The sequence below is a fragment of the Leucoraja erinacea genome, chromosome 27, assembly GCF_028641065.1.
Source record: "Leucoraja erinacea ecotype New England chromosome 27, Leri_hhj_1, whole genome shotgun sequence".
In the NCBI taxonomy this organism is placed as follows: Eukaryota; Metazoa; Chordata; class Chondrichthyes; order Rajiformes; family Rajidae; genus Leucoraja; species Leucoraja erinaceus.
In genome coordinates, this window is record NC_073403.1 from 32,704,924 (window position 1) to 32,728,362 (window position 23,439).

Consider the following 23,439-nt stretch of genomic DNA (forward strand, 5'->3'; position numbering starts at 1 on the left):
AAGCCATGAAGGGAATAATTTACAAGGCTCTGTAAACTGTTCAACTATTTTGACTGAAAATGGGCAAATTGAGCGTTTCTACCATATTTGGTTTATCTAATCATGCAATCTATGCTTTGATGATGTGGCCCAAGCAAGTAAACAAGACATTGGCCATTTGTAGTTGCCCTGTGGTTATTTCCTGGACTGTTTACTGTGGCACAGCTAATAGAGCTGCTATCTCATAGCCCCAGCTACCCAGGTTCAATCCTGACTTCGGCACTCACTGTATGGATTTAAAGGGAAATGCAGAGAATTTCTTTGAAAACTGAATATAATCAAAGGAAACAGCATTGGAATCTCTCAAAGTGGTTTGAAGGCAACAGGGTTGGTTGCATTGTTTACTGTTGCAGCCTCTTCCATTGACTGAGGCTATCATTGGCAATTTTACCCTTGTCAGGAGTGCAAGCACAACCCGTTCAGAATTGGACTATTGCATTCAGTGGAACTGAAATTGCTGGATAGTGGATGTGTGCTTCTAGTCCAGCACTGGGTGCTGTGCAAGAGCTGTGCCTCAGGGCAAATACAGGCAGATCACTCAATGTCCCACGGCATTGGTCTGTCAGTTTGAGAGCTAGCGGCTCGCGAGTGTGCTTTGTTAGTCCGTGTGGTGTCAGCGTGGTCTGTGACTAGGTGGGACCTGGGACAAGGTGGAGACAGACCCACAGTTTGACAGATTACTGGAGTGGGTTTAGATTGCATGAGAACTGCAAAGTGGTAGGTGGGTGGACACAGCGGGGAGGAATGGGAAGGGATAAAGAGGCCTTGGGGGTTCTGAAGGGCAGACAGGTGAGTATATTGTGTAGGAAGGAACTGCAGATGATGGTATTTTCCAAAGAAAGACACAAGATTTGGAATTTTTTCCAAAAATAAATGTATTCAATTATTATCAATAATAATATTAACAAATAAACAATAACAATGCACCCGCCACCATAAGAAAATTCTTAATACTAAATATTAATGCTCAATAGGATCCATTCAACTGCTCGCGGTGCCCAGCAGTCCCGGAAAACACAGCGTGTTTCTTTTCCAGAGGACGTAACCCCGGAAAAGGGGCAGGCATTTGCCCTCTTCTGCCTGGTGCTGTGACTCATGGATGACCAACTTGGCCAGGCCTGGGAACAACCCAACCAAGACATCTTCAGTTCCACCCTCTCTCCTATGCACAGGATGTCCAAAGATGAGGATGGTGGGACTGAAGTGTGGCGAGCAAGTAAGAAGCAGGCCATTCAAATACTCAAACAGGAGGCTGCAACCTCACACACTACATGTATGCGTGGAACACAGATTCTTCCAGCCCGTAGAAGTGGCAGGTGGCTGGTGAGTCTGAACTGGCTCAGGAATTAGTTGCATGGCACTCCTCAGTGTAGTACCCTCCACACCAGGTCCCTCTCTAACTTCTACAGGTGCACAGTAGAGAGCATGCTGACCGGTTGCATCGTGGCTTGGTTCGGCAACTTGAGCGCCCTGGAAAGGAAAAGACTACAAAAAGTGGTAAACACTGCCCAGTCCATCATCGGCTCTGACCTTCCTTCCATCGAGGCGATTTATCGCAGTCGCTGCCTCAAAAAGGCTGGCAGTATCATCAAAGACCCACAACATCCTGGCCACACATTCATCTCCCTGCTACCTTCAGGTAGAAGGTACAGGAGCCTGAAGACTACAACGACCAGGTTCAGGAAAAGCTACTTCCCCACAGCCAGGCTATTAAACATGGCTCGGACAAAACTTTGATTATTAATAACCAATTATCTGTTATTTGCACTTTATCATTTTATTTATTCATGTGTGTATATATTTATATTATGGTAGATGGACACATTGATCTGGTTTGTAGTAAATGCCTACTATGTTCTGTGTGCTGAAGCAAAGCAAGAATCTCATTGTCCATTGTCAGGGACACATGACAATAAACTTCACTGGAACACTTGAACTTGATATAAAAAGGAAGAATCACAGTACAGAGAGACTACCACTGAGGGTCCCTCTCTCAACTAGATGGTAAAATGGACCACCACTTTGTGTCTGAGGGATGGACAAAGGCAAGGAAGTGTAGCGTGTGGAGGAGGAGTTTATACAGGGGATGCCTCTCTGCACCTCCGAGGGGTTTATAAGCTGTCGAGGAAAGACAGCATGGATAGTAGGTTGGCTGGATGGCAGAAGGCAAAGAGTGGCAATAAAGGGGGCTTTTTCCGGTTGGCTGCCAGTGACTAGCGGAGTTCCACAGGGGGTCGGTGCGGGGGCCGCTATTCTTCAAATTGTATATCAATGATTTGGATGAGGGGATTGAAGGCTATGTGGCCATGTTTGTGGATGATACAAATAGGGGGAGGAGCAGGTAGTGCAGAGAAAGCAGAGATTCTGCAGAAGGACTTGGATAAGTTGGGAGAGTGGGCAGAGGAATGGCAGATGGAATATAAGAGAGCAAAGTGCAGTGTCATGCATTTTGGTAGTAGGAATAAAGGCGTAGATTATTTTCTAATGGAGAGAATTCAGAAATCACAGGTGCAAAGGGACTTGGGATTCCCAAAAATTTAATTTGCAAGTCGAATCGGTGGTAAGGAAGGCAAATCCCAAAAGATTTTATAAATACATGTGGGAAAGGGTAACTAGAGAGAGAGCGGGACCTCTCAGGAATCAAAGCAGTCACCTCTGTGTGGAACCACAGGAGATGGACTAGGTCCTTAATGAGCATTTCTCCTCTGTATTTACTGAGGAGAAAGACAGTGGAATGGAGGAAATTGGAGCAGTTACTGGAAGTGTCATGAGAGCAGTCAGGGTTACCGTCGAGGAAGTTCTGAAGGTACTGTTGTCTTTGAAGTTAGACAAATCTCCGGGGCCTGATCAGCTATATCCGAAGACATTGCGGGAAACTAGAGAGGAAATTGCGGGAGCCCTGGTTGAAATTTATAAGTTGTCCTCAAATACAGGAGAGGTGCCAGAGGATTGGAGGGTGGCAAATGTTGTGCCACTTTTCAAGAAGGGCTGCAGGGAAAATGCTGGGAACTAAAGGCCGGTGAGCTTAAACATCTGTAGTTGGTAAGTTAGTGGATAGTTTGAGGGATAGGGTATACAGGCATTTGGATGGACAAGGGCTGATTAGGGACAGTCAGCATGGTTTTGTACATGGGAGGTCGTGTCTTATAAATCTGATTGATTTTTTTGAAGACATGACCAAAATGGTTGATGAAGGCAGAGCAGTAGATGTTGTGTACATGGACTTTAGTGAGGCAAGGTACCGTATGGTAGGCTGCTCTGCAAGGTTAGATCGCATGGGATCCAAAGAGAGATAGCTGAATGGATAGAAAATTGGCTCCATTGAAGGAAGCATAGGATAATGGTGAAAGGTTTTGCAGTTAGTGAAGTTAGTTGTGAATGATTGCAGCAGGATCTGGACAGAGAGCTGGTTGATGGAATTTAATACAGAGAAGTGTGAATTGTTGCATTTTGGGACGTTGAACAAGGGCAGGACCGACACAGTAAATGTTAGGCCTCTGGGTAGTGTTGTAGAACAGAGGGATCTAGGAGTACATTTGCATGGTTCTTTGTAGGTCGAGTTGCGGGTAGATAAGGTGGTCAAAAGGGCCAAAGGCACTTTGGCCTTCATCAGGCAGAGTATTGAGTATAGAAGTTGGGAGGTCATGATGCAGTTGTATAAGAAGTTGGTGATACAGCATTTAGAATATTGTGTTCAGTTCTGGGCAGTATGTTATAGGAAAGATATTGTCAAGCATGAAAGAAAAGATTTATGACGATTTAGGACTAGAGGGTGTGAGCTATAAGGAGAGGTTAAGTAGGCTGGGTCTCTATTCCATGAAGTGAAGGAGGATGAGGGGAGATTTTATAGTTATACAAAATCATGAGAAGAATAGATCAGGTAGATGCACAGTCTTTCACCCATAGTAGGGGAATCGAGGACCAGGCAACATAGGTTCAAGAAGAAGGGGTAAAGATTTAATAGGAATCCAAGGGGTAACATTTTCACACAGAGGTGATAGATGTATGGAACAAACTGCCAGAGGAGGTATTTGAGGCTGGGACTATCCCATCATTTAAGAAACAGTTGGACAGGTACATGGATAGGACAGGTGTGGAGGGTTATTTGCCCAAGCGACTAGGGTCGCTGGGACATTGTTGGCTGGTCTGGGCCAGTTGGGCCAAAGGGCCTGTTTCCACCCTGTATCACTCTATGACTCTAAACAAATCCCTTTTTAGTAATCCAATCAAACTCATGCATCCACAACACCTTAGAGTTTCTCTGCAAGGTATTCATACATATTAGCAATTGCAAAGATATTTGAACCTTCCTTATCTGATGTATTGATCTGGGACCTAGACTTCTCCTGGCAGTTTGTGGCTTCTTACACAGAAAAGGGCTAACAGGCCTTGTGAATGCATGAATCCTCTGCTTTATTTTGGCTCCATTTTGGCCATTCCCTCATCTTATCGTATGATAACCTATCATCAATGATAACTAAAGTACAATAGTGACTTCCATTCTAACAAATATCTTAACAATAAGATGCTGATGTATTTTCCAAGAATCTCATCAAGCTTCCCGAGTTTTTGTTGGCATAGCTTCATGATTTCCGTCTGATGAGTCTTCACCTCCCAAGTTTTCATGGGTGCGAATCCCATCCATCCATATTGATAATTCATCTGTGCTGATCCATAGTAGAGAATGAAGTTTCTAAAATAACCTGGAATAAAGTAAGTTGTAAGTCCATATTTCCACTGTTACTCGTGAGATGAACCCATACATTCTTCCCTTCTACTCTTAACAGAAGGCCTCTCTCTGTACACTGCTCCTACTCTATAATACAATTCTTCCACCACTGGAATCAAAGCTATAATATGATCAGTCATCTCTCAGTCACACAATGAAAAGTGATAATTTCCACTGTACTTTTAAGTATGGTATTTATAAAGGTTTCTCATATGAATTTCAGCTGGGTTCAGTCCAGATTTCCCTACAGGCGTGACTCTTATTTAAAATAACCATGGGGAATACTTTAATCCAGCTAAATTCAGTCTCAGCCTTTAATTTAATTAATTTAGGTTTTAGGGTTTGTCCCTTTTACAAAACCAACAGGTTGTGGTCGATATTTACAATTCAATTACTGCTGGATTCCCAGCTGTTCACGTAATTTTCATCAATTTGTTTTAATATGATGTGGATCATTATTTGAACTAAGTCGAATAGGGATGCCAAATCTAGGAAGAATTTTCTTTAATTCCTTGATAATAGTAGCCGCTTTATTATCAAGGGACGGATACATTTTGATCCACCGGTCAAATGCATCGACTCTGACAATAAGTACCCTCTACCCTGGTATTTCCTCTAACTCAATGTAGTTCTTCTTTCTAGGTGGTTAGCATCGACCTCTTGAAGGAAGCCTTGTCGCTCGAACTTTTAATTCCTTATTATTTAACTATTTATACTGTTTCATCAGGGACTGAATTGCATACTGTTATACTGTTATTATGTGTGAAATGTTTTAAATTTCATGTGCGATGTTCTGGTATTCCCTGGGAAACGTCTTCTCATTTTGCACTGTGCAACTGTTGCTTTGCAAGAAGAAAATAATGGTTGATTGTTTGATTCATAAACTATATTTCACGTTTCCTGGGTATTCTTTTATATAGACCAATACCGCAATCCCAGATATTTGCCAGATTCTGTCCTTCCCTTGATGATCGCTAAATAATCCCATTCCATCTCTGGCTGTCTTTCTGGGGGTGAGACAAGAAATGGCCAATAATCAAATTTCCAATTACTTTTGAAACAGATCCCATAAGCCATCCATAAATGCCAGATTTTTAAAGTCCTTCCAATACACGACCGTACTTATGAATCATGTCCTACAATTTAAGGAATCTAATTTACAACTGGTCAAATTATTATGCATGGTAATTAGAATTTTGGCGCAAAGTGGGTGTTTCCCCTAGCCACAGAGTTGTGTCCATTTCTATATTCCTATATTTAATTTGAAATTGCCCATCCAGACAAAGTATTACAGTACGATGGTTTTTTAAGTTGGAGCTTGCTTCAATGATTTTTGGAGACTTTCTGTACTTTTCCAGTTTCCCGAAACTTTGTTCTTCTGCTTCATGGATTTAAGAGAGAGTTAGATAGAGGTCTAGGGGCTAGTGGAGTCAAGGGATATGGGGAGGAGGCAGGCACGGGTTATTGATAGGGGACGATCAACCATGATCACAATGAATGGCGGTGCAGGCTCGAAGGGCCAAATGGCCTCCTCCTGCACTTATTTTCTATGTTTCTATGTTTTTCTATGTTTAGAAACATAGAACATAGAAACATAGAAATTAGGTGCAGGAGTAGGCCATTCGGCCCTTCGAGCCTGCACCGCCATTCAATATGATCATGGCTGATTTCACTGGTATCAAAAGTTGGGTTCTTAATTTTATGTTGGTATGGTTTGACACTAGTGTGTGTGGAGCAGCTCTATCATCAAGTCAATTATTGATTAGTATATAAGTCTTCTCCTTCTTCGTGATGTTGAATCTGCAAGTAGAAATACCACTGTGAGGAAGAACCTTTATTGTCTTTTGGCATTTCCCTAATTGCGAATGTTGTTGGTGGCCTCTGATCTTGGACATTGGAGGGACAGTGTTACTCTTCTCTAGAGAGCTACTTGGATGGAAATGATGGTTACACATCCTGCCTAAGCTGCGTCCTCCACCCGTTCTGAGGGTTCACACACTCTTTTACCTCACTCTGGTCCACCAATGTGGTGTGGTGGCGCCTATCGGCCGCGACTCGACTACAGTCCGTCTGCCTTTTTTTTAATGTTTGTCTTGTTAAATGTATATTTTGAGTCTAGTTTTTATTATTATATGTGGGGGGTGGGGGAAACCATTAGTCTCTTCTCCATTCGGGGACCTGACTTTTCCCTGTCGGGTCTCCGGTGTCGTTGGGCCTAACATCGTGGTGCAAGGGGCGGCCTCCGGACGAGACCTACCTGGAGGCTCCAGTCGCGAAGCTGGCTGTCTTCGGAATGGGAAGAGATGTGGTGGCGCGTGGCTGTGACCCGACTTCGGAGTTTCGGAGGCTCCGGCCGCAGGCCCGATGGACAGGAACATCGGGAGCTCATAGTTCCCTGGTGGGAGACCGGTTTTTGGAGCTCCCGCAACTGCAACTTCTCTCGCTGGAATTGCGGGGTTTAAGTGACTAGGAGCGGGTCTAACATCGCCCCGCGTGGGTTAAACGATCACAGGACTTACCATTGCCCGACAGGGTGTTTAACATTGGAAGCCCCAGTTCGCCTCGATGCTGCAGTTGGACTGCTGGTCCATGGGAGAAGAACAAAGGGAAGAGTGAGTGAGGTGTTGGAGATCCATTTAGATGGATGTTCATGAAAACTGTGTTAAGTGTGTGTCTTGGGTTTTTTTTTGTAATGTAAGACTGTAGAAAATGCAATTTTGTTCAAACCAAGCTGTTTGGCATTCTATTCTACTCTCCAGATGATGGCGTATACAGGCAACACTGTCCTGAAGGCATAACAAACTCACCAACAGCTTGATTAAATGAATGTACATTTGTTTGGGTGTGCCACAATTCCTCCTGTTTATTATCATTCCAATACTACCTGCACTTGCTGACATTCCTGTGTAATTCATAGCTTCTCTTCTTTAACTAGTGCCAAATCTGATTCCCATCAAGTTCTTCGTCTTTAACACCAGCCACTTTGTCTCCCTTCTTAATTTCTTTATTTATTTTTTGTTCTCTTCATATTTACTCCGTTCTGTCAACATAGAAACATAGAAATTAGGTGCAGGAGGCCATTAGGCCCTTTGAGCCAGCACTGCTATTCATTGCGATCATGGCTGATCGTCCCCAATCAATAACCTGTGTCTGCCTTCTCCCAGTATCCTTTGATTCCACTAACACCTAGAGCTCTATCTAACTCTCTCTTAAATCCATCCAGTGAGTTGACCTCCACTGCCCTCTGTTGCAGGGAATTCCACAAATTCATAACTCTCTGGGTGAAAAAGTTTTTTCTCACCTCAGTCTTAAATGACCTCCCCTTTATTCTAACACTGTGGCCCCTGGTTCTGGACTCGCCCAACATTGGGAACATTTTTCCTGCATCTAGCTTGTCCAGTCCTCTAACATCCAGTTTCTCTAACATCCCCTCCCCATCCTTCTAAACTCCAGTGAAAACAAGCCTAGTCTTTTCAGTCTTTCCTCATATGACAGTCCGGCCATCCCAGGGATCAATCTCGTAAACCTATGCTGCACTGCCTCAATCACAAGGATGTTCTTCCTCAAATAGGAGACCAAAACTGTACACAATACTTCAGATGTGGTCTCACCAGAGCCCTATACAACTGCAGAAGAACCTCTTTACTCCAATACTGAAATCCTCTTGTTATGAAGGCCAACATTCCATTAGCTTTCTTCCATGCCTGCTGTACCTGCACGGCAACTTTCAGTGACTGGTGTACAAGGACACCCAGGTCTCGTTGCACCTCCCCCGTACCTAACCTAACCCCATTGAGATAATAATCTTCCCCCTTGTTTTTGCCACCAAAGTGGATAACCTCACATTTATCTATATTATACTGCATCTGCCACGCATCTGTCCACTCACTCAACCTGTCCAGGTCACCCTGCAACCTCCGAACATCCTCGTCACAGTTCACACTGCCACCCAGCTTTGTGTCATCCGCAAACTTGATAATGTTGCTCCTAATTCCCTCCTCCAAATCATTAATATAGTAAATTATTATTATATTATTAATTAGTAAACAGTTGCGGCCCCAACACCGAGCCTTGCGGCACTCCATTCGCCACTGCCTGCCATTCTGAAAGATAGATAGATAGATAGAATCTTTATTTGCCACGCAACCAGGGTTGGTGGTATTTGGGTTCGGTACATGATGGTACACTGCTTTAGTTACATACCACTAATAACACAGATCACCGTAATAAAGTGCATCCATACCACATCACAAATCACAAATCTCACCAACAATACATAGTGCAAAAGAACAAACAAAGACCATAGACAAGACACTGTATACATCAAAAGTCATATTATTGTCTGATTATTGGACGGAATTGAGAGTTCTTATTGCTGAGGGGTAGAAACTGTTTTTAAAGCGGGTGGTTTTAGTAGCAAGTAACCTGAGGCGCCTCCCTGAAGGGAGAGACTGAAAAAGGTGATTTGCTGGATGGGAGTGGTCCGAGATGATCTTTTTTGCCCGTTTTGAGGTACGTTGGAGATAAATGGAATGGATTGAGGGGAGGGAGGAGTTGATGATCCTGGAGGCCTTGGAGACAATGCGCTGTATTCTGTGTAGTGAGTGACTATCGGTGTTACCGTACCTGACTGTGATTGAGGAGGTGATTGTAGATCAGTGCATGTTCCTTTAACCATAGTGACCTCCCCATTACTAACCACTCCCCATTGTCTCCAGTATAATTGTAGTGTCCCCACCTCTAGCTCGCTCTCTAGCTCCAGTGATGACCACGGACAGCTACAGCCTAGTGTTAACTCTCAGTTAATAAACAGTTACAGTGAAAAGACTTGTGTGTGCAGTAAGTCATTTTACATGGTGTCAGAAGTGGGATCCGGTACATGGTTACATACCACTAATAACACAGATCACCGTAATAAAGTGCATCCATACCACATCACAAATCACAAATCTCACCAACCATAGTGCAAGGACAAACAAAGACCATAGACAAGACACTGTAACATCAAAAGTCATATTATTGTCTGATTATTGGACGGAATTGAGAGGTCTTATTGCTGAGGGGTAATCAAAGCCCCCACTACCTGAGGCGACCTCCTGAAGGAGAGACTGCAGTCCGAGTGATCTTTTTGCCTCCCTTGGAAATGGAATGGAGGATTGAGGGGAGGGAGGAGTTGATGATCCTGGAGGCCTTGGAGACAATGCGCTGTATTCTGTGTAGTGAGTGACTATCGGTGTTACCGTACCTGACTGTGATTGAGGAGGTGATTGTAGATCAGCGCATGTTCCTTTAACCATAGTGACCTCCCCATTACTAACCACTCCCCATTGTCTCCAGTATAATTGTAGTGTCCCCACCTCTAGCTCGCTCTCTAGCTCCAGTGCTGACCACGGACAAGCTACAGCCTAGTGTTAACTCTCAGTTAATAAACAGTTACAGTGAAAAGACTTGTGTGTGCAGTAAGTCATTTTACATGGTGTCAGAAGTGGGATCCGGATCTGCATCAACCCCAAGGACCTCAACCTTGCCATCAAGCGCCCCCACTACCCCATGCGGACGGTAGAGGACGTTGCTGCACAGGTCGGCCCTGCAACTGTCTTTTCTGTCCTGGATGCCAAGAGCTCCTTCTGGCAGATCCCTCTGGACGAACGCTCCTCATTCCTCACTACCTTCAGCACTCCCTTCGGCCGGTTCCGTTTCCTCCGCATGCCGTTTGGGATCAACTCTGCCAGCGAGGTTTTCCAGCGCACCATAGAACAGCTGTTTGCCGGCTTACCGTGCGCCATCATCGTGGATGACATTCTGGTGTACGGGAGGGACGTTGCTGAGCACGACCTGAACCTCCGCAAAGTCCTGGACAGAGCGCGGGTGATAAACCTCAAGCTTAACCCGAAGAAATGTCGATTCCGGGTCCCGGAAGTCACTTACGTTGGCCATGTCTTCACGGCAGGGGGTCTCAAGCCCGACCCCCAGAAAACGTCAGCGGTCACAGATATGCCCGCTCCTACCGACGTCCCTGGCCTGCAGCGCTTCCTGGGCATGGTCAATTACCTGGGTAAGTTTATACCCGACCTCAGTGAACTGAGTGCCCCCCTGCGGGAACTAATCAAAAAGGACTCCGCGTGGGTCTGGCTCCCGCACCATCAGTCGGCTTTCGTGACTCTGAAGTTGAAGCTTGCCGCTACCCCCACTTTGAAATTTTTCGATCTGCACCGACCCATTATCCTCACTTGCGATGCCTCTAAGTTTGGTCTCGGTGCCGCTTGTCTGCAGCTCTACGACGGCCTTCAGCTGCCCGTCTCCTACGCTTCTCGCACCATGACCCCTGCCGAGCAGCGCTATGCCCAGATTGAAAAAGAACTGCTTGCCGTGGTCTTCGCTTGCTCCAAGTTTAAAGACTACATCCTCGGCATCTCTTTCACCATCGAGACTGACCACCAGCCGTTGGTGACAATCCTGAATAAACCTATCCATGTTGCTTCTTCCCGGTTGCAGCGCATGATGCTGCAGCTCCAGCGTTTCACGTTCCAGATCGTCTACCGTAAGGGCAAAGACATGTTTGTAGCTGACACCCTATCTCGTGCTCCGCTGCCTTCCGTTGTCCACCACCCGTACGAATCCTCGGATCTTCTGGTACTAAACGTCAACATTGTTCCTTCACAGCAGATGCACTCTCTGGTGCAACACACTGCTGATGATCCTGCCCTGCAACAACTTGCGGACGTTATCCGCCGTGGTTGGCCTGACCGTCGCTCCGAACTGCCTGCTGGCGCTGTGCCTTATTTCCTCGTTCGCGATGAACTGGTGCTTCACGCCGGCGTGGTGGTAAAGGGTCACAAAGTCGTTGTGCCTGCCGCCCTGCGGGATCATTACTTCCAGTCTGCTCACAGCGGCCACCCCGGAGTGGAAGCTACTTTGTCCCAGGCCCAGAGCCAATTCTACTGGCCAGGTATGGCTCAGGACATCCGTGACAGGGTCTCCGCCTGCGCTGCTTGCAACACCCTGCACCCCCATCAGCAGCGCCAGCCTCTCCTGCAGCCGCCGGCTCCAGAGCTCCCATGGATGGCCGTTGCCACCGACCTCTTTGAGTGGCGCGGAAAGCACTTCCTGGTCCTGGTGGACTCCTATTCCAGCTGGTTCGAGGTCGATCAGCTGACCTCCATCACCTCTGCCGCTGTCATCGGGAAGCTTCGCCGCCACTTCTCCACCTTCAGCTCCCCGGTGACCCTCCGGTCCGACAACGGCAGCAATTCTCCAGCGACGAGTTTAAAACCTTTGCTGCCCGTTGGAACTTTCACCACATTACCAGCAGCCCCGAGTTTCCTCAGAGCAACGGACTTGCTGAACGGGCCGTACGTAGCGCCAAGGAGCTGCTGGAACACTGCCGCCTGTTCCGTGCTGATTTCCACCTTGCCCTGCTCAACCTCCGCAACATTTCCCGCGACCCCGCGCTCGGTTCCCCTGCCCAGCGCCTTATGTCACGCACCACCAGACCTCCCCTGCCGGTCTCCCAGCAGTCCCTCAAGCCCTCTGTACAGAATCCTGCCACTGTCACTGAGCGCATTGTCAAGAAACAAGTGATCCAGAAGCGCTCCTTCGACAAGTCCGCCCGGCCCCTTCCACGTCTGTTCCCGGGGCAGGTTGTCCGAATGCAGTCCCCCTCTGGCCACTACCGCCTGGCCGTCGTAGTCGGCGACGCCGGTTCTCCGCGCTCCTACTTCGTCGACTACGAGGGGGCTATCTACCGTCGCTCCCGCCAGCACCTGCTGCTTGTGAATGAGCCCGCTCCGCCTCCCGCGGATCCTTCCCACCCCCCCATTTCTTCTCGAACTCCCGTTGCCCCTCACGCCCCGACAACTCCTCGCATGCCGCGCACCCTACCCTCACAACCGTCCGCCCGTTCCCCTGCCTCGCCTGTCAAGCCGGCTTCGCCCGTCAAACCTGCCTCGCCTGCCAAGCCTGTTTCTCCGCCCGGAGCCCCGCTTTCTCCTCCGCCCGCCTCTCCTGCCGATCCCCCGGCTGCTGTCCCTTCTGTTCCCGACGATGAGGAGGAGGGCGGCTTACGCACCCGCTCTGGCCGGCTGGTCAAGCCGCCTGTCCGCTACGGGGAGCTCGCATAGTTTTATACTGTTGCCGGTGCGATTGGTGTTCGTAGCGTATGAGCCGTGGTCACTCTGTATAGTACCTGCCATGCTTTTGTTTCTAAGAGGAAGGATGTAGATCAGTGCATGTTCCTTTAACCATAGTGACCTCCCCATTACTAACCACTCCCCATTGTCTCCAGTATAATTGTAGTGTCCCCACCTCTAGCTCGCTCTCTAGCTCCAGTGATGACCACGGACAGCTACAGCCTAGTGTTAACTCTCAGTTAATAAACAGTTACAGTGAAAAGACTTGTGTGTGCAGTAAGTCATTTTACAGTGATGATGCTTTCAATGATTGATTGATAGAAACGGACCAGGAGGTGTTTATGGACTCTGAAGTTTTTGAGCTGTCTGAGGAAATATAGGCGTTGTTGACCTTTCTTGATGACGTGGTCTGCATTGATGTGCCATTTTAGATTATTGGAGATATAGGTGTCTAGAAACTTAAATGAGTTCGTGGAGGTTATGGGGTGAGAGTTGACATGGACCAGGGGTTTGTTGTTTTGATTGCGTCTGAAAACTAAGGTTTTTGAAGTATTAAGCTGGAGGTTGTTGTCTGCACACCATTTGACTGCGCTATCGACTGTTAGATGGTATTGTGATTCGTTGTTGTCTGAGATGAGGCCAATTATTGTTGTGTCGTCTGCATATTTAAAATTTTTAACTGAGCTGCATTGGGATGTGAGGTTGTTGGTGTAAATGGAGAAGAGCTGGGGTGACAGAACGCACCCTTGGGGGGCTCCTATGTTGAGAGTCAGAGGGCTGGAGAGTTTTTCACCCACCTTGACTAAAAGAACCCTTCACTCCTACTCTTTGCTTCCTGTCTGCCAACCAAGTTTCTGTCCATGTCAACACCCTACCCCCAACACCATGTGCTCTAATTTTAGTCACCAGTCTCCCGTGCAGGACCTTATCAAAGGCTTTCTGAAAGTCTAGATACACTATATCCACTGGCACCCCTTCACCCATTTTACTTCTCACATCCTCAAAAAATTCCAGAAGATTAGTCAAGCATGATTTCCCTTTCATAAATCCATGCTGACTTGGACTAATCCTTTTACTGCTATCCAAATGCCCCATTATTACCACTTTAATAATTGACTCCAGCATCTTTCCCACCATCGAAGTCAGCCTAACTGGTCTGTAATTCCCCATTTTCACCCTCGCTCTTTTCTTGAAAAGTGGAATAACATTAACTATCCTCCAACCCACAGGAACTGATCCTGAATCTATTAAACATTGTAAAACGATCACCAATTGCAGACCATCAGGTCCAGGGGATTTATCATACTTCAGTCCCATTAGCCTCCCCAATACTATTAAGTAAACATGTTAGTCTGTGTCCAAAATGGCTGTCGGAAGGGAGCGTGGACGCTGGCGCGCTTTAGCTGCCGCTGCTCTCTCTTCACCTTGTGTTTTTTGATTTTTTGTCTTTGGAGCGATTTCTGTCTTTAATTTGTGTATTGGTGATGTCCTTATTATTTATTTTACTGCGACTATATGTTTTTTCTCTTTTGTTAATTTCTGTAAGGTGTCCTTGAGACTTTGAAAGGCGCCCGCAAATAAAATTTATTATTATTATTATTATTATTATTTCTCGCCTAATGCAAATTTCTTTCAGTTCCTCGACCCCATTAGATCCTCTGTCCTCCAGTACTTCTGAGAGATTATTTGTGTCTTCCTTAGTGAAGACAGATCCGAAGTACCTATTCAACTCTTCTGCCATATCCTTGTTGCCCATAATAATTTCACCCGTGTCTGCCTTCAAGGGACCCACATTTGATTTTGCTACTCTTTTTCCCCTTAACATATCTAAAGAATCTTTTACTGTCCTTCTTTATATTCCTGGCCAGCTTCCCTTCGTACTTCATCTTTACAGCCCGTATTGCCCGTTTTGTTTCCTTCTGTTGTCCTATGAAAGTTTCCCAATCCTCTGACTTCCAGCTACTCTTTGCTGTGTTATACATCGTTTCTTTTAGTTTTATTCTATCCCTAACTTCTCTTGTCAGCTACGGTTGCCTGCTACTCCTCTTAGAATCTTTCTTCCTTTTTGGAATAAAATGATCCTGCTTCTTCCAGATTATGCCCAGAAATTCCTGCGATCGCTGTTCCACCGTCAATCCTGCTAGGATCCCTTTCTAGTCTACATTGGCCAGCTCCCCTCTCATGCCTTCATAGTCCCCTTTGTTCAACTGCATCACTGACACTTCCGATTTAACGTTCTCCTTCTCAAATTGCAGGTTAAAACGAATCATATTATGATTACTACCTCCAGGCGGTTCCTTTGCCTCGAGTTCTCTTATCATATCTGGTTCATTAGACAACACTAAATCCAGATTTGCCTTTTCTCTGGTCGGCTCCATTACAAGCTGCTCTAAGAATTCATCTCGGAGGCATTCTACAAACTCTCTTTCTTGGGGTCCTGAACCAACCGGATTTTCCCAGTCGACCTGCATATTGAAATCCCCAATCACCACAGTGGCATTACCTTTGTTACATGCCAGTTTTAACTCCTGCTGCAACTTACACCCTACATCCGGGCTACTATTTGGGGGTCTGTAGATAACACCAATTAGTGTCTTCTTGCCTTTACAATTCCTCAACTCAATCCACAGTGACTCTACCTCGTCAGTCCCTATGTCCTCCCTCGGAAGGGACTGAATTCCATCCCTCACCAGCAGATCACCCCTCATCCTCCTGCGCTCCATGGAATAGACCCAGTCTACTCAACCTCTCCCTATAGCTCACACTCTCGAGTCCTGCCAGCATCCTTGGGAAGCCAAAGCTTTATGAATCTATACAGTTCAATGTTTCAGGCCGCCTCGGCTTTGCCCCCTCCCCTCGGCACTTCCTCCCCCCACCCCCCCCCCCCATTCCTTCCCTCCCTCCTTGCTCTCTGCCACCAATCCCTCCCTCTGTCCCCCCTCCCTCCCCTAATCCCTCCCTCCGCCTTGAAACCCCCTCCCTGTCTCCCCCCCTTTTTTGCAGCCAGTTGGTCCGCACAGGTTTTAGATCACGACTGGGTATACCATCAGGTCCAGGCGCTTTCCGAGGGTTCAACCCTCTAAAGGATTTTCTGATGTCGACCTCTGTGACTGTGACCACGACCGAAATTCCATCACAAGCAATCATATAACCATATAACGATTACAGCACGGAAACAGGCCATCTCGACCCTTCTAGTCCGTGCCAAACACGTATTCTCCCCTGGTCCCATATACCTGCGTTCAGACCATAACCCCCCATTCCTTTCCCGTCCATATAACCATCCAATTTATTTTTAAATGATAAAAACGAACCTGCCTCCACCACCTTCACTGGAAGCTCATTCCACACAGTCACTACTCTCTGAGTAAAGAAGTCCCCCCTCATGTTACCCCTAAACTTCTGTCCCTTAATTCTCAAGTCATGTCCCCTTGTTTGAATCTTCCCTACACTCAGTGGGAAAAGCTTATCCACGTCAACTTTGTCTATCCCTCTCATCATTTTAAAGACCTCTATCAAGTCCCCCCTTAACCTTCTGCACTCCAAAGAATAAAGCCCTAACTTGTTCAACCTTTCTCTGTAACTTAGTTGCTGAAACCCAGGCAACATTCTAGTAAATCTCCTCTGTACGCTCTCTATTTTGTTGACATCCTTCCTATAATTAGGCGACCAAAATTGTACACCATACATAATGCCTTGTACAATTTTAATATTACATCCCAACTTCTATACTCAATGCTCTGATTTATAAAGGCCAGCACACCAAAAGCTTTCTTTACCACACTATCTACATGGGATTCCACTTTCAGGGAACTGTGCACAGTTATTCCCAGATCCCTCTGTTCACCTGCATTCTTCAATTCCCTACCATTTACCATGTACGTCCTATTTTGATTTGTCCTGCCAAGATGTAGCACCTCACACTTATCAGCATTAAACTCCATCTGCCATCTTTCAGCCCACCCTTTGGATTTACTTTCAACTTATTTGCCAAAGCAACCTCATATCTTCTTTTAGCTTTCCTAATTTCTTTATTAAGATTCTTTTTACATTCTTTATACTCCTCAACCACCTCATTTACTCCATGCTGCCTGATCTCTCTCTTTTTCTAAACCAAGTGTCCAATTTCCCTTGAAAACCATGGCTCTTTCCAATTTTTACTATTTCCTTTCAACCGAACAGGGACATAAAGATTCTGTACTCTTAAAATTTCACCTTTAAATGTCCTCCATTTCTCTTCCACATCTTTCCCATAAAACAAACTGTCCCAATTTACTCCTTTTAAATCCTTTCGCATCTCCTCAAAGTTAGCCTTTCTCCAATCAAAAATCTCAACCCTAGGTCCAGTTCTGACCCTCTCCATAATTATATTGAAACTAATGGTATTGCGATCACTGGTCCCGAACTGCTCCCCAACGTATACCTCTGCCACCTGACCCATCTCATTTCCTATCAGGAGGTCTAGCACCGCCCCTTCTCTAGTAGGTACTTCTATGTATTGCTGCAAAAAACTATCCTGCACACATTTTACAAACTCCAACCCATCCAGCCCAATTACAGAATGTGTTTCCCAGTCTATGTGTGGAAAATTGAAATCTCCCACAATCACTACCTTGTGCTTACTACTAATATCTGCTTACATATTTACTCTTCCAATTCTCGCTCCCCATTTGGCGGTCTATAATACACCCCTATAAGTGTTGCTACCCCTTTCCCATTTCCCATAGCCTCCCTAGACGAGCCCTCTAATCTATCCTGCCAAAGCACTGCTGTAATATCTCCCCTGATAAGCAATGCAACACCTCCTCCTCTTGCCCCTCCAATTCTATCACACCTGAAGCAACGAAATCCTGGAATATTTAGTTTCCAATCACAGCCCTCCTGCAACCATGTTTCACTGATCGCCACAACATCATACTTCCAGGTGTCAATCCAGGCTCTAAGTTCATCCACCTTTCTTACAATGCTTCTAGCATTAAAATATACACATTTAAGAAACCCACCCTCTCTTATTCTCTGTTTATTGTCTTTTTCTTCATCAAGCATGATTTCCCTTTCATAAATCCATGTTGACTTGCACTAATCATTTCACTGCTATCCGATACCCCATTATTACCTCTTTAATAATTGACTCCAGCATCTTTCCCACCACCGAAGTCAAAGACTCGCACTTTACTCACAAGGCACTTCCCTCACTGCCACTCACTGAGAGCAGTCTTGCTTATATTGACTGATAAATTGCCTAATTTACCAATTTACAAACCAAATTCCTCAGTTTTAAACGGTTTCCCCTTCTGACTCACCTCTAACTCTCTTCCCTCTCGGGCTTGAGCCAATCAGTGCTTTTTCCTGCTTCTCTTTGTTGCTGCTTGTTCAAAATCCACGTAAGTTCTGAGTTCCAGCTCCATCTTCATCCCCTGCTCCATCTCCAGCTCCCGCACATCCAGGTCAATCTCCAAGTCTATCTCCATCTCTATCTCTAGTTCCACCTCTATCTTTTTCTCCAGTTCCATATCTTTCTTTCTCCAGCTCTAACTCCACCTCAAGCTCCAGTTCCCTCTCTATTTCCTTCTCCAGCTCCATCATTAGCTCCACCTATCCCAGCTCCAGTCCAGCTCCGTTTCCAGCTCCTTCTCCTGCACCAGCTCCAGCTCAATCTCTAGCTCCATTTCCCACTCCATCTTCAGCTCCATCTCCATCTCCAGCTACATCTCCTGCTCCATATCTACAGCTCCATCTCCCACTCCATCTCCAGCTCCATCTCCATCTCCAGCTACATCTCCAGCTCCATATCTAACTCCATCTACAGCTCCATCTCCCACTCCATCTCCAGCTCCATCTCCAGCTACATCTCCAGCTCCAGCTCTAACTCCATCTACAGTTCCATCTCCCACTCCATCTCCCACTCCATCTCCAGCTCCATCTCCATCTCCAGCTACATCTCCAGCTCCAGATCTAACTCCATCTACAGCTCCATCTCGAGCTCCATCTCCAGCTCAAGCTCCATCTCCACCTCCAGATCCATCTCCCGCTCAAGCTCCATCGCCAGGTCCATCTCCAGCTCTAACTCCAACTCCAGCTGCATCTCCAACTCTATCACTAGCTCCATCTCCCACTCCATCTCCAGGTCCATCTCCAGATCTATCTCCATCTCCATCTCAACTTTTGCACTAGCTCCATCTCCAGCTATAATTCTAGCTCCATCTCCAGCTTCATCTCTAGCTCTAGCTCCATCTCCAGCACTACCTCCATTTCCAGCTACACCTGCAGCTCTACCTCTATCTCCATCTCCATCTGCAACTCCAGTTCCATCTCCAGCTGCAGCTCCAGCACCAGCACCAGCTCCATCTCCAACCATAGCCAGCTCTAGTTGCAGCTCGAGCTCCAACTCTAGCTCCAGCTCTACCACTAGCTCTAGCTTAAGCACCATCTCCAGCTCTATCTCCATCTCCAGCATCATCTCCAATTCCAGCTCCCTCAATTTCCAGCTCCATCTCCAGCTTCATCCCCAGCTCTAGCTCCATCTCCAACTCTAGCTCAATTTCCAGCACCATCTGCAGCTCCATATCTGGCTCCATCTCCAACCCCATGTCCAGATATACCTCTAGCTCCAGCTATAGATTGATCTCAATCTCTAGCTCCACCTCCAACTCTAGCTCTGGCTCCATCTCCTGCCCTATCTACCTCAATCTTCAGCTCTATCTCCAGCTCCAGCTCCAGCTCCAGCTCCAGCTCCAGCTCCAGCTCCAGCTCCATCTCCAACTCCTTCTCCAGCTCCAACCCCATCTTCAGTTTTAGGTCCATCCCCATCTCTAGCTCCAACTCTTGATGCAGCTCTACCTCTAGCTCCAGCTCCAGCTCCACATCTGGCTTCATATCCAGTTCCACCTCCACCTCCAGCTCAATCTCCATCTCCTGCTTCATCCCCAGCTCCAGCTCCATCTCCAACTTCAGCTCTATCTCTAGCTCCATCTCTAGCTCAATCTCTAACGCAATCTCCAGCTCTAGCTCCACCTCCAGCATCTCCAGCTCTAGCTCAAGCTCAATCTCTAGCTCCATCTCCCACTCCATCTTCAGCTCCATCTACAACTCCATCTACATCTCCAGCTCCAGATCTAACTCCATCTACAGCTCCGTCTCGAGCTGCATCTCCAGCTCAAGCTCCATCTCCACCTCCAGATCCATCTCCCGCTCAAGCTCCATCGCCAGGTCCATCTCCAGCTCCATCTCCAGCTCTAACTACAACTCCAGCTGCATATCGAACTCTACCACCAGCTCCATCTCCCACTCCATCTCCAGGTCCATCTCCAGATCTAGCTCCATCTCCATCTCGCTTTTGCACTAGCTCCATCTCCAGCTATAATTCTAGCTCCATCTCCAGCTTCATCTCTAGCTCTAGCTCCATCTCCAGCACTACCTCCATTTCCAGCTACATCTGCAGCTCTACCTCTATCTCCATCTCCATCTGCAACTCCAGTTCCATCTCCATCCCCAGCTGCAGCTGCAGCTCCAGCACCAGCTCCATCTCCATAGCCAGCTCTAGCTGCAGCTCGAGCTCCAACTCTAGCTCCAGCTCTACCTCTAGCTCTAGCTCAAGCACCATCTCCAGCTCTATCTCCATCTCCAGCATCATCTCCAATTCCAGCTCCCTCAATTTCCAGCTCCATCTCCAGCTTCATCCCCAGCTCTAGCTCCATCTCCAACTCTAGCTCAATTTCCAGCACCATCTGCAGCTCCATATCTGGCTCCATCTCCAACCCCATGTCCAGATATACCTCTAGCTCCAGCTATAGCTTCAGCTCTATCTCCAGCTCCAGCTCCAGCTCAGTCTCCAGCTCTAACTTTTAGTTTTAGTTTTAGGTCCATCCCCATCTCTAGCTCCAACTCTTGATGCAGCTTATCTCTAGCTCCAGCTCCAGCTCCACATCTAGCTTCATATCCAGCTCCATCTCCACCTCCAGCTCAATCTCCATCTCCTGCTTCATCCCCAGCTCCGGCTCCAGCTCCAGCTCCATCTCCAACTAGCTCAATCTCTAGCTCCATCTCTAGCTCAATCTCAAACTCAATCTCCAGCTCTAGCTCTAGCTCCATCTCCAGCATCTCCAGCATCTCCAGCATCTCCAGCTCTAGCTCAAGCTCCAACTCCAGCTCTAGCTCCATCTTCAACTTCAGCTCCAGCTCCAGCTCCAGCTCCAGCTCCATCTCCATTTCCATCTCCAGCTCAATCTCCATCTCCTGCTTTATCTCCAGCTCCAGGTCCATCTCTAGCTCCATATCCATATCCATCTCCAGCTCCAACTCCATCTCCAGCTTCAGATCAAGCTCTCGCTTCAGCTCCATCCCCAGTTCCATCTCCTGCTCTAGCTCCAGCTCCATCTCCTGCTCTAGTTCCAGCTCCATCTCGCGCTCCATCTCCAGCTCCATCTCAAGCTCCATCTCGAGCTCCATCTCCAACTCCAGCTCCAGCTCCATCGCTAGCTCCAAATCCTTTGCTAGCTCTAGCTCCATCTCTAGCTTTACGTCCATCTTCCTCTCCATCTCCAGATCTAGCCAAATCCCCATGTCCATCTCCATCTCCAGCTCCATCTCCAGTTCCATCTCCAGTTCCAGCACCATCTCCAGCTCAAGACCTTCTCCAGCTTCAGCTTCTCCATCTCCAACTAGCTTTGGCTCCATCTCCAGTCCCATCTCCAGATCTACTTCTAGCTCCAGATCTATCTCCACCTCCAGCTTCAGCTCCATCTCCATCTCCAGCTCCAGCTCTTACTTCAGTTCCAACTCCATCTCCAGATCCATATCCAGCTCTAGCTCTAGCTCCAACTTCAGCTCTAGCTCCATCTCCATCTCCACCTCTATCCCAAGCTCCATCGCCAAGTCTAGCTCTGGCTCCATTTCCAGCTCCTGCTCTTGCTACATCTCCACCTCAACCTTCAGCCTCGAGACCCAATTCCAGCTCCATCTCCAGCTCTAGCTCTTGCTCCATATCTAGCTTCAGCTCCAGCTCCAGCTCTAGATCTATCTCCAGCTCAAGCTCTAGCTCCATCTCCAGGTCCAGTTCCAACTCTGACTCCATCTCAAGCTCAATCTTCAGCTCTTGATCTACCTCCCTGTTCAGCAACATCTCCAGCTCCAGCTCTAGCTCCATCTCGAATTCCATCTCGAGGTCTAACTCAAGATCCATCTCCTGCCCAATCTCCAGCCCCAGTGCGAGCTCTAGCTCAATCTCCAGTTTGAGCTCTAGCTCTAGCTCCAACTCTAGCTCCATATTCAGCTTCATCTCCAGCTCAATCTCCAGCTCGTATCTCCAGCTCCATCTCCAGCTCCATCTCCAGGTGTAGGTCTAGTTACATCTCCAACATTAGCTCAAGGTCCTCCTCCAGCTCTAGCTCCAGATCCCGCTCCAGCTCCAGCTCCAACTCCACCAACATCTCCAGCTGTAGCTCTAGCTCCCTCCATATTCAGCTCGAACTCCAGCTCCAACTTTAACTTCATCTCCAGCTCAACCTCTAGTTTCATCTCCAGCTCCATCTCTAGCTCAATCTTCAGCTCTTGCCCAACCTCCAGCTCCATCTCCAGCTCCTACCTCCATCTCCAGCATCATCTCCATCTCCAGGTCCATCTCCAGCTCCAGCTGCAACTCTATCTCTAGCTCCATCTCCAGCTCAATCTTCAGCTCTTGATCTAGCTCCCTGTTCAGCTACATCTCCAACTACACCTCCAGATCTAGTTCAAGCTTCATCTCCTGCTCCATCTCCAGCTCCAGTACCAGCTCTAGCTCAATCTCCAGCTTGAGCTTTACCTCTAGCTCCAGCTCTAGCTCCATATTGAGTTCAATCTCCAGCTCGTATCTCCAGCTCGTATCTCCAGGTCTAGGTCTAGTTACATCTCCAGCATCTCCAACTTTAGCTCAAACTCCATCTCCATCTCTAGCTCCAGCTCCAGATCCCGCTCCCTCTCCATCTCCATCTCCAGCTCCACCAACATCTCCAGCTCTAGCTCTAGCTCCCTCCATATTCAGCTCGAGCTCCAGCTTCATCTCCAGCTCCAGCTCTATATCCATCTCCAGCTTATGCTCTAGTTCCATCTCCAGCTCCAGCTCTTCCTCCATCTCCAGCTCAATCTTCAGCTCTTGCCCTAGCTCCATCTTCAGCTCCATCTCCAGCTCCAGCTCTTTTTTAAAAATATTTATTTTATTAGAAGCAATTGTACAAGGAGAAAGTAATTGACATAACAATTATACAATTTTTGTACAGCTTCAGTTTTAACATTTTATAAATTAATAAGTAAATCGGAAAAAAAGAAGAAAGAAGGGCAAGGGAGAAGAAAGGAAAAAGAAAAGAAAGAATTTCGAAAAAGATACGAAAAAGAAAAAAGAAAAACCCCATAACTAACGAAGAAGTGAAAAAAAACGGAGATATATCCCACTACCCATTCTTACGCCCGCTCACCTAACCCTAGCATCGGTTTTGAATTTGTGTTCAACCATTATGATGTTGAAGAAATTCAATGAAAGAAAACCATATTTTGGAAAATTGATCTGAT

The 23,439-nt window shown here is 46.9% G+C and overlaps 1 pseudogene; it reads left to right on the forward strand.

Moving 5' to 3' along the window:
- Window positions 1–22,544: 22,544 nt before the first annotated feature.
- LOC129710043 (uncharacterized protein DDB_G0271670-like) lies at window positions 22,545–23,152 on the forward strand (annotated as a pseudogene).
- Window positions 23,153–23,439: the final 287 nt, after the last annotated feature.